The 12,950-nt window shown below is 33.8% G+C and overlaps 1 non-coding gene across 1 annotated transcript; it reads left to right on the top strand.

Annotated features, from left to right (window-relative positions):
• Positions 1–9,881: 9,881 nt before the first annotated feature.
• On the top strand, positions 9,882–9,953 carry Trnad-auc (transfer RNA aspartic acid (anticodon AUC)). The gene has a single exon. It is a non-coding gene; the product is annotated as a tRNA-Asp (tRNA).
• The last annotated feature ends 2,997 nt before the right edge of the window (positions 9,954–12,950 follow it).

Raw genomic sequence — 12,950 nt, 5'->3', positions numbered from 1 at the left:
TATTTTTGTGTAATGTGTATTGTTTAATTTTGCTGACTCTAACACACACACACCAACACAGCTACTACTAGAATAGACATGGGTTTACAGAATAGTAATTAGGCCTAATAGTATCAATAGAAACTATAATTTTAACACGTAATTCTTTAGTAATAAATTATATTAAACACACCATAAACTAAAGGCTGATTATTTCGACAATCCACACAAAACGCCGCTATTCTATTATGAAATCGCACGCGGCAACCACAGCGGAGATAGGCCTAGAATCGTACCGCACTTGTACAGTGTAAACTACTGTAATCACAATCACTTCTTGTTGCTATACGCTTGGGTGCACACGGAACAAGAAAATTTAACTGATGAATTATTCATGTTTATTTTGTGACGTTTCATGAGGGGGTCCCCAACTTATGTACGAAAAAAAAAATCGCCGACGGGACACAGTATAGCGCACAGTATACATAAAGTCCTGACAGCTTACTCAACAACTCGGCTATCAGGGTTTCATTCGATTTCAAACAAAAGCTCTTATCATCAATTATTTTCCAAAATTTACTCCTGTTTTATGAATATATTTAATTTGATCTTTATGTACTATACTATACCTAGATAGGTTCTATGACGAAACAAGAAGCATTAAATGAAGCAAAAAACAGAGATATCCTAATATTAGCTGGAGATATGAATGCAAAAACGGGGGACAGCCATCATGATTACCCACAATGTGTAGGAAGATATGGTAAAGGAAAAACGAACAATAATGGAACACAGCTAGTTGAGTGTGCACTAAGAAATAATCTAGTACTAACAAATACCATGTTTAAACATAAGATGTCACATAGGACTACGTGGGAATGCCCGCAGAGACGCGATCAGCATAACGATCAGAAGAGTGGAGAGATCAGACGCAACCCCTACAGAAACCAGATCGATTACATTCTAGTTAAGAATTCACACATGAAGCTAGTCACTAACGCAAGAGCATACAGTGGTACGAGAACATACACTGATCATAGATTAGTCAAGACAACTTTAACACTACAATGGTATAAATTAAATAGTAACGCTAAGAAAACCAAACAAATAGATGTGTCAAAACTTCAAGCACAACAAAACAGACAAACATATCAAAGAGAGGTATCGAGATGTATACAATCTGTAAACATCCAGGACCTGGAACCACAAGAGAAATGGACCAAATTAAAGACAGTCTTTCAGAATGTAGCATTGGAAGTGGTTGGTTACAGGAAAGCAAAGTCTAAATCAAACAATAAATATATACAAGAGTTATCGAAGAAGCAGAAACAGTTGAGGTGCGACATAAATTCATCAAATGACAAATCAAAGAAAACAAAACTTTGGAAAGAAAGAAATCAAATCATAAAGAATATTCATACTGAACTTAATAAAGAAAAAGAAGACACACTAAAAGAAAAGATAGCTGAAATTGAAAAATTCAAAGATGACTCAACAAGAATGTACCAAGCAGTAATAAACCTAAAACTTAACGAAAATAAAAGACTTGTGGTAGAAACAGAGTTCGGTATAACAACAAACGAAGAAGAGCAGGTAGAAATAATTAGCAATTTCTTTGAAAACGTCTATCACAAATCACAAGAAAAACCTATAAACGAAAACATTAAACCTATTGAAATGAAGTCTCCCTTTACAAGTGATGAAGTTGTCAAAGCAGCGAAATGCTTAAAAAATAATAAAAGCCCAGGAAGTGACCAAGTATACTCTGAAATGGTAAAATATGCACCTATAGAAGTTTTTAACCACATAGCAGAAATATATAACCAAACAGCTAAAACAGGAAACATACCTAAAGAAATCAACGAAGGCATATTGCATCCAATACCGAAACCAGGTAAGAAAAAAGGTCCACCAAAAAACATCCGACCCATCATCCTACTGTCGGTTCTTAGGAAAATGCTAGCAATATGCTTACTAAATAGGATAAACGACAGATTAGATGAACATGTCCCTGTAACACAGGCCGCGTATCGCAGAGGACGAAGCACTACCGAACATGTACATACATGCAAAATGTTAGCAGAAAAGGCAATTGCGTCATCTAACTACGAAATAATATTACTACTACATGACATGACCAGTGCATTTGACACGGTGCGGAGGAATACTCTATTCGACATACTGACACATATATTACAAGATGATGAACTACACATGTTGAACGTTTTGATAAACAATGTAAAATTAAGCGTTCGAATTGGAAAACAGACAGGAAAATTGTTTACTACTACACTAGGAGTACCACAAGGTGACTGTATGTCTCCGATACTGTTCACACTATACCTAGCAAAGGCACTCGAATCAGCAAACACAACACCACTACCCCTACAACAGCTTAATATCCAGATGCAGTATGCAGATGACATTTCATTTATTAGCGACTCAAAAGAACACATAACTAAAATAAAGAAAAATGTAACAGAGAAATTAGCAGAATTCAATCTAAAGATAAACGAAAGTAAAACAGAAGAATAGCTAATAGGAAGAAACACCGATAGTAAATGGGAAGAATGCAAATACCTCGGTAGTAACTTGGACACAGAAAAAGACATTAAAAGAAGAAAATCACTAGCAGCTATGGCATATAACAAGCTGAAGTCGTCGCTAGAACACAAAACGATGTCTATAGACGTGAAATCCCGTTTGTTTGACGCATACATAGCAAGTATTTTCTTATATAACAGTGAACTCTGGGTACTACTAAACAAAAAATTACAAGAGAGTATAGATATATATCACAGGAAAATGTTGCGAAAGATGATAGATATTAAATTAACAGATAGAGTGTGTAACACGAAAATATACGAGATAACAAAACAAGAAGAATGGAGTAAAAGAATTAAACGAAGGAGACTAAAATGGTATGGACACATAATTAGATTACCGGATGATACCCCAATCAAACAAACAATGAAGGAAACTAACAGGAAAGTAAAACGACCCGTAGGAAGACCAAGAAATAACTGGATGAATCAAATAAAGAAAGACTTACAAGGACTATAGTAGACACTAACACAATAACAAACCATCCTGCCATAAACAGAAAAAAATGGAAACAAATTGTGGAAAGCGTAATGTCGGAAGACGGAAAACGTTAGCAACAACATAACTATACCTTTACACGGCCGGTCCGCGTCCGAAAAAAAAAAAAAATTGCTATCGCCACCAAGCACCAACGGCCAACTTAGTTGAAACAGGGAATGTTTTACAACTCCCTGGTGGAAACCAACGATGCAGGGAACTTGCAAGGTGATTGACACACCTTACCGTGAACCCGGAAATTACTTCTACCGAGCGTAGAGTTAAAATTTACCGATTGAAATCAGAACATTTCTTATAAAACCCTTTATAATATCTTCCTAAGAAAGAAATATGGAACAATAGCGTAGTACTGAAAACTAATGTTATCAAATCTACGTTTCGCGGTACATCTGAGATAGATAAGGTAGGTATCCAAGCCGGAGATTAGTACTAAAGTTTTTCCATTGTGCTTGCCTATGTCAGAATTAACCATAATTTATATATATAGACTATGGATCATGCTGAACATTTTACAGCATGTTTTAAAAGCTGTTAAGCTGGTCTAACTCATTTTTTGGGGGATGGGGTGTTTGACGGAGTGTGGCGGACACAATCCACAATCTATCCACCTCTTAAAATGTCTGACAATGGTCATTCATAATAGTTATGAGTTTAACATTTCCACCAGTTTTAGAGTGTTACTTTTAAGCTTATCTAGCTCAATTTTGGCCCTCCTGAAATGGGGTCTGGAAGGTACTGAAATTGTCTGGCAATGGTCATTCATTACAATTCGCTCTATGGCAAACAATTTGCAAATGATTTTATGGGGCTAACTTTTCAGCTGATCTAGATCATTTTTTTACCCTTTACAATGTCCCTCCTAGCCACATCCACCAAAATAAACGCGCCAGACTGAAATTTCCATACATTGATATGTACATAAGTAATTGCCACATGCATAGAAATTGGTTAACTTTCCAGCAGCTAGGTTGACCCCTCGGGGCTCTTGGTCTATAACGACCAGTTATTTCAATTCACTTCAATTCAAATAATCTTAATTGCAAATTAGACAGAGATTGAATTTTACATAGAATAAAATGAACATAAAGAAAATATAAAAAAGCATGTCAAAGATACAAAACATCAAAATACAAACGATCAGAGGCAAAAAAGGGAAGGGAAAAAATGCTCGTTAAAAAATAAATCATTCTAGAATATAAAATATATTTATGTAAAAAAATAGGACCAAGTTAAAATTAATTAATTCAATATATTTACAGCAATTTATACAATTGGAAGAAATAAAGGAATTTCAGGTTGAATAAAAATAGATTTAAAAAATTGTAAAAAGTCGAGATATATACAATTAACACAACCGATTTGAAAGAGGAGGGTACAACTGTATCAGAATATCAAAACTATTTACAGTAAATGTATTTACCATTCATAAAATACACCATAATTGATAATTAATAATGTCTTTGTCCTCTCTAATCTAATTTTTGGGAGAGTGAACTGTCTTTTATTTCTAAGATTATAGATTTGATCAAGGGCAAGGGTAGTAAATGGTTTAATCGGTGCTTACTATGCTTCAACTTTTCAAAGTATGTCTTACATAGATTAATTAGTTTCTGCTCAAGAGGGATTAGACCCAGTGAGATCAAAGCAGTGTCGTCATATAGGACAACGACATCAGGGATAATACATGGAATTTGTATTCTTTCGAAATTGTTTTTTTGATTACGAGTTAAACCGATAAACCACAGTGGATATATTCCACAATGGAACGTATTAACTATTATAGTGCAATAGAAATGACACAAGGCAAATTTACCAAGTTCAAAGCGGCGAAGTTATTTTAAGCATAGAATTATAATATATTATAGTTCCATGGTTTAAGTAACTCTTTCAGCAGGGTAATCGGTAATTGGTAATTGTTAAGGCAGATAATAGGGATTTATGACAATCATCTATGTAGTTTTCTTTTCGTTAATTTTCATATTATTGACATTTGACCAACTCTACTACTGCATTTTGTATCATTTGTCACATGAGTCTTGAACTTTAAACGTGTCATTACCTCATCACTGTAGCCAACATGATGTTTCGGTTGTTTTTAATACTAGGCCTATTGTTTGTTAATAAGATTCCTTCAAAACCACTTGAATCAACATCTGATATTTCGGTAAGTTTTGCATTTGAGTTTCCAATTCAAACCAATTCCGTTCGTTGTCATGGATGACTTTTTAACTCACGTTTTTATTCTTTTTATTTATTTATTTATTGCAGTTTTATACAATTTTACTCTACATTATGTGTATTTCTTGTCGTGGTCTCTTGTTGTGTCTTGTTTACATAATTATTAGTGATTTTGGGACCAAATCAAATGAATTAATAAATGTTATTATAATAACGAAATATTTGATTTACTGTATTTTCTTATCCGCCATTTGCTTCTATAATTATAATACAGTATTGTTCCATTTATTTAGAAACAAAAAGAAGATAAAGATCAAGATGCCTTTGGTTGTCCGTGGTGCTTTGAGGGTGATATGAAAATGACGTCAGATCAGATAGACATGCTGCAAAAAACTGCTGATTCCTCAATCAAACGAAGTAAAAGAAAAGCTACGTCTAACTTATCCGAAATATGGCCATATGCAAAAATACCATATTTAATACATCCTGAGTTAGGTAAGTGAATGGCATTTAACAACATATTATAGGCTACTTCTAACTTATCAGAAAGAAGGTCATATGCAAAAATACCAACAATACATCTTGAGTTATGTAAGTATATGCATATAACAACAAAGCATATGCCAATCGGAAAGCTGGTGACAATGCTTTGTCTGACGTCACCGCTGCGCTCTAGAACGCGCTTCCTGTCGATTAAGAGGAGCGAATTCGGCAACTTTATGTAAATGTCAACGTAAAACTTTTCCTTTTAATTAATAATGCTAGTATTGTTAGGCGCTCTGTTCGTTGTGGGCGTTATATAAAAACTTAGATAGATAGATAGATAGATAGATAGATAGATAGATAGATAGATAGATAGATAGATAGACAGAAAGATAAATAGATAAAAGTTTAATCTATACTATACGATTGATCATTGATTATTTAATCTACGGATCGATGAACTTAACTTGTCAAATTATATCCAAAATGTATATTTTTCAGAGGAACACACGGATGCGATCTTAACAGCAATGAGTCTATGGGAAGAGGTTACTTGCGTAAGGTTCCATCACAAAGATGAAAACAATATCATGCCGCTTGGACATTCTGTCTACCTCAAGTTCTTTAAAGGCAGTGGGTAAGTTTCGATATTAAGAGCCATTGTGTAAAAATCAAAGATTTGGTGGCAGATGTAAAAATATGAATTTCTCTCAAATTTTTACCTAAACACTTCAATAAAAAACATATCTACAACATTCATTTTAATTTTTAGCCTTCGTTGCCATGACAACGGCTAATTATCCAATTTTGATGTTTTTGCTATTTTTTACAGATTTTCTATAGTGAAAAATTACAAACTTGTATACTTATTTTAACCCAAAATACTTACAATATACAGTTTTTGTTTATAGCAGTGTAAACAACCAAATATTGAGTTCCATTTAATGTAGAAAAAAAGTTTACAAAATAGAGTTTGGTTGATACCATTAATTTAAAAAGGGGTGTTTGTAAAAAATATTTTTTTTATAAAAGTATACCCCATAAACGTACCTATAACTTCCAAAGTGTTGTTTTTATGAGGTTTTGTAATTTGATAGTCAATGGGTTTTTCAACAATAATCACGAAAACTGGGGTAAATTACGTACATGGGTTATGTGTTGCCAGCCGGAAAATATGGAAAATACAAAAAAATACAAACAAAATATCAACAAACAAAACACAGGACACAAAATTAAAATATGGCTAATCCAATAATAATATGTATATTTGGCTTGTCATAATGCTACTAGAGTCATACGAATAGTTTAGATAAAATACGAGAATGTGTTGCCAGGTTTATTTCAATCATTGCCAGAAAAACAGTATTTTGCATTGAAATATTTAGTTGATGGAAAATAATGTTCAACTTTGAAATAATTGCATCCAGGTCTTTATAAATGTTTACATCTATTTTGTTTAAAGAGATACAGAAAAACGTCCCAAAAAATCTGACCTTGTAAATAGGTCATTTGAGGTCAAAAGAGATCAGAATGCAAAACAGGACAGGTCTCAACTTTACTACAACTTATCAAAATTTACAAGATAGTTCATAAAAATTTGGGTAAGCCCAAACAGTTAAAAACTGATTTCCATTGGGGCCCTGCATTGAGTTAAAAACCATTTACATAATAGCGTGTTGCTGAATATAGAGGTGAGGGTCTAAACACTTAACGTGTCCTATCTTTTGCATTCCAATTTTTAACTTGGGGTGGGCGGGGACGTGGAGGAAGTGGTATGCAGAAGTTGGTTGGGGCGATGGTAGCGGCAGTGTGGGTGGTGCTTGACTGCATGAATTTGACACTCTATAGTGGATGATCGACACAGGTTTTGTAGTTTATCTTTTGGTTATTGTGGGTGGGGGTGGGGTCGGAGGTGGTGATGGATGGGCATATAGGCATGCTTAGGTTAGCAAATAGAAGAAGTAAAAAATGAAGAAGAGCTTCAAAATAAGAGAGGAGTAATCTGTTGTTGCAAAGATTAAAATTCACAACGATCTGATATTTTATTCAAATTTCCAGAGGATATAACCTATAAAATGACGTTAAAACTGAGAATTACAGAATCTATAATTCAAAATATTGTTTTTCTCACAACACAACTAGAATTATATAAAACATTAAGAATTGTTCTGACCAATTTTTAAAAAATCATATAATCAAAGAAAATAAAATGTTTTTACTAATATTCTATGTTTGTTTTTATATGTTTTTGGCAACACTGCTTTTAGATTTTTAAATTACCGCAGTAATTTATTTTAGAAATCACTTATTAAACATTAAAACTATCTATTTGTAATAAATAAGCTTAAAAAATACACCACTTTGGGCGTTATGGTGAAGTAAAGTTTAGTTCTTTTCAACAATTAAAAAAAAAATGAAAAACACCCTTTTTGAATAAATGGTATCTCCCAAAGTATGAAATCAAAAATATTTAAAAAAAACATGAAACAGGTACACAATGCATTGTTATTATTCATACACTAATTGTTTTTTATAATTAAATGAACAAAACAAAAATATCGTTCATCAAAGTACTACCAATATCCATTTTAAAAAACCTTAAAAAAGGACAAAATTCAAAAACACAAATTGGGCCGTTGCCATGGAAATATATGTGTGAAATACAAAATACTTCATATTTGATTTCTCTCAACACATATATAACCATGTGCAAAATTGGAAAGAAATGCATTTTTTTAGTCCGCCACTATATTTGATATTTCTTTGATTCTTACAGACAATGGCTCTTAAGTATTACATATTTTCATTTACATCGTTAATGGACTTGTCCTTTACATCGTTAATGGACTTGTCCTTTCAGTTGGGAACTATACAATATCTGGACAGTCAAACATTGTGTTTATGTTATTCGTTATGTTTTATAGATGCTGGTCATCAGTTGGAAAATCTGTGCAATCTGGACCACAAGAAATATCAATTGGCGGCGGATGCCAACATGTAAGTACAATATTCATAGACTAGAAAAGGTTTAAAAGCTGTCTTTATTAACCAATAATAAGTTGGATATGAGATAAAATAGTGAGGCTAGCCTAATTCTATATTTCGAATTATATTTGTTCATTTACTTACTTACTTCAGCTCTCAGGTAGGCTTTCGCCTGTAAGTGGTGCCACTGTAGCGTCTTTCTCCACCTTGGTCTATCCATCATCTCTCAACTATTTCACAGCCTTGTAGGCCTACAGTATTTATAATTAGGATATCTTTTATTGTGTCCTCCACCTTTTTCTTGGTCTTTATCTTGGTCTCTTGCCACATGGTTTCCAGTTCTAAAAAAAAGAATTTCATTTGTTTATGATAAAAAATATTTTTAAAAATCGAGAAAAAAAAGTCAGGCAAGCCATTACAATTATTCCTATATACTTATAGTTTTTAAACTAAAACGAAATAGAATCCCCTTTTCGGAGTTTGTTTTATATTATCATAAGATCAAACCTACCAGTATATTTTGGTCATCTACTAATAAAAGGTCATAAAATCACGATTTCTTTTATCATATATGCTCAAACATTAAACATTGGCGTATTTCTTTAAATCAGATCAACTCAATACTCCACGAGATTGGTCATAGCCTGGGGTTCATACATGAGCATTCTCGCTATGATCGCGATGACTACATTGAAGTAATCGAAGAAAACGTAATTGAAGGTGCATTTCATAACTTTTATAAATACCAATTTCATGAAGTTATCACGGATGGTGTAAATTACGACACCGGTTCTGTAATGCATTACGGTCCAAAGGTAAGCAAAGTTATATATATATAACTTGTGTCCGCCTGCCGGCACAGAAAGAAAGCATTGTTACATAACAGCTGACATTCCAAAACATATCACCCGTAAATGCTAATTCTACAAGTAAATGTGCTTATAAGCAGCGTTGTAATTGATTCTTCTCATTATAGTCTCCTGATGAGTGAGTTGCACGACTCACGAAACAAGCCTGTGGAGACCAAACTGTAGTTTTTACTTCTTTTCCAGACTTAACGTATATATATATACATATATGTGTGCTGTTCCGCCGTACCACGCCGAGAATGTTAAAGAGTCGCTATCCAATCGAGTTCGAACAATACCATGAAAGCCCCAGTGGTCTAATGGTTAGGACATCTGCATATCAAGCAGGCGGTCCGAGTTCGAGTCTCGGTTGGGGCGACTTTTTCTCATTCTCACAGATTTCCTCATCTTTATCGTTTCAAATTAATTAATTAAATTTCAGTATATCACCGGGCGGTTTAGAATTAATGTTCTTTGCCTGATTTGTTTATATATTTATACAAATTTTTATATAAATACTTTATTATTCCTTTACCACATTACATGCTTATATAAACATAATGAAACTAAGAGAATAATGATAATAATATCCTAGATAGCGCCTAATGTTATGAAACCTCTAAGCACTGAACATTATTATCCCAGTTTTTTTTTTATCAAACACGTATGGAAATATACTCCCATAATTAATACAGCTAGTAATCAGTGCAAAGTTTTGTCTTGATCTAGCCGGGTTCCCGTTTATACACCTGGGTGGAGATGTAGTCTTGTAATCGTGGCTTTAAGAAACTGCTACCTTTTTGTACTCTGCATGGTATATTATGCGCATAAACATAAGGGTTACCATTTATTCATGGCATGCCCAAGTTCCATTGAATGGAACCCAATAATAGCCTCTGTAGTATAGCATCATTATCGTGTCTTTTCTATTACAATGTTTATGTTTTTTGGTTTTATGTTAAAACTATTTTTTCAGTTTTATTCGAGTAATAACCAACCTACTATCCGCGCACTTAATGTAATTGATCAGTGGAAACTTGACAACCAAGGTGGTCTAAGCTTTTATGACATCAAACTTGCTAACTTTATTTATAATTGCAACGGTAAGAACATTAGTATTATTTTAGCCATTGTTTATGTATTAACTACAAAGTTAGCTTTTGTTTTTGCATGAGTTAATGATTTTTTAATAAAAGGAAGTGATTTCCTGATAGCTTATGCAAAGAATATCATAAGTGGTTTAGGGCGCTGCATACAGTCATCATAATCGTCAGTCGGCTGCGGAGCAGGCGACTACAAGCTTTCTCCAGCCACAATGGTCCTTGACTAACTCCTTGACAGCTTATCAGAGGTAATCCTGCCTTCTTAATCCCCCAAAAGCTGTTGGATGTATCTCAGAAAGTTGGCTCTCTGCCTTCATGGTTTTCTTGTCCCATGTTGAGAAACATACAAGAGCGTACTCTTTGCATGGTTCGTCATCAGGCATTCAAAGGACGTGGCCAAGGAACTTCAATTGGCGGGATCTAACGTTTTCCACTAGCGGTATGGTCTTGGTTAGGTCATAGATAGAAGCATTTGGCACCCTATCTGTTCTCTTGATATTTAGCATGACTCTATAGCACGAAGTGCCAAAGGCGTTGATTTCACTTTCCTTCGCGTTAGAGAGGACCCAAAACTCGCAGCAATACACAAAGACAATAACACAGGTTGCATTGTAGAGCTTTACTTTGGTGGAGATTGGTATGTTGGAACATCTCCACAAACGTTCTAGCTTTCAAAATTCTGTCCAGGCAAGACCCTTTCTTCTTTTAAAGCTCAGGTACAGGCATACATTTTAAATATAATATCTGGTTAATTGTACATAAATCATATATTTGTAACAGAAATCAAGATGAAAAAAAATTTTCCTTAATATGGTCAAATACAAAATTTGGAAAAGTTCTGCCATAAAAACCAGGAAGACTTTTTTCAGTAGTTAGGTAGTTTAACTTAATGTAATAACATGTCTGGTGACTCCCTAGAAGGTGAAAAAGATAGTGGATATACGGTGGATAATTTTTGCTATAACATGAAAATAAAAATCTGAAGTTGAATAGAAATTCCAGAAATGTAAAATTCAAGTTATATTACCTATATTTAGTCATCTGATAACATTTTTTACCACACCGTTTATTTTTCATAGCTTTTTAAAATGCCTCTCTATTCACAAAAATTGTGTACAAAAGAATAGAGATTTTACTGAGTAATTTGAACTATCCCCCCACTGATAAGAAAGTGCTTATTTTCAACAAGCTCGTGTAACACAAATAAAATCCCACAAATTATGAAGCATAGGGGAAACTATAGATCGATCATTATTGGAATGTATGATCAATAGAAATTGTTTGCCCGCACCTGGCCTTTAAAATTCCCACTGCTAGATGCGGGGCTAGATGCCATCATGGAGCCGAGGTATTTGAATCTGGTTGTTGCATGGTTGATTGCGTTTCCATAAACAGTTACACATGCAGTAGTTGCATTTCGTTATCATTTACCATTGTTACTTTACAGAGTCATGTGGTCAAATTCAGTTGCAGTGTGAAAAAGATGGTTATGTTGGCCCACAATGCAATTGTGTTTGTAAACAAGGGTTTTCAGGTACCCTCTGTCAAACTCAAGAACCGGCAAATCGAGGTAAGTGCACATAAGAAACTATTAAAAACTGTTTTGGAAATGTCAAAGGAATCAACTAACTTGACGACATGCGTGTTGTGTGTGAACTTTAAAATGTGTCGCTACCAAACAACTGATTCTTCTAAGGTAATCAATGCAAATTATATAATGTCTATGGTAACCGTATCATAGGCAAATCCATAACACAGAATCACATATGACACATATTCTAAGTTTCATAATTCATTATGACACCTTTATATATTTTTTTTAGTTATGTGCGAGTTAATTTAATGACGTATTAGTTGTTCACATTCTTATGCACAGAATAAGACACCTTTAATAAGCATTTTTAGTAAATAAAACTTCTTCTTCAAGGTTGTTCCTACCAGATAACGGATGTAAATGGTGAAATAATGTCACAACATTACCCATCACATTATATGAACGATCAGGACTGCCTGATTCTCATCTCTGTAAGGGGTATTGCTAAACACTGCAAACCCCCGCAAACCTCCAAAAAAAAAACATAGCAAACCCCATCGAACCAACATAAAAGTGATTGAATCATGTAGTGTACAACCCACTGGGTATATCCATGTAAAAAAATATTAAATTTCTACTGTTAACTACTTATTTGTGGGGTAAAACATCATTTTTTGGTAAAAAATGATTGCTAAACCCTGCAAACCTCCAAAAAAATATAGCAAACCCTACCGAACC

Source organism: Antedon mediterranea, chromosome 10 (genome assembly GCF_964355755.1).
Source record: "Antedon mediterranea chromosome 10, ecAntMedi1.1, whole genome shotgun sequence".
NCBI classification, from domain to species: domain Eukaryota; kingdom Metazoa; phylum Echinodermata; class Crinoidea; order Comatulida; family Antedonidae; genus Antedon; species Antedon mediterranea.
The sequence above is the reverse complement of the archived record's forward strand: the minus strand, read 5'-3'. Positions and strand labels throughout refer to the sequence as shown.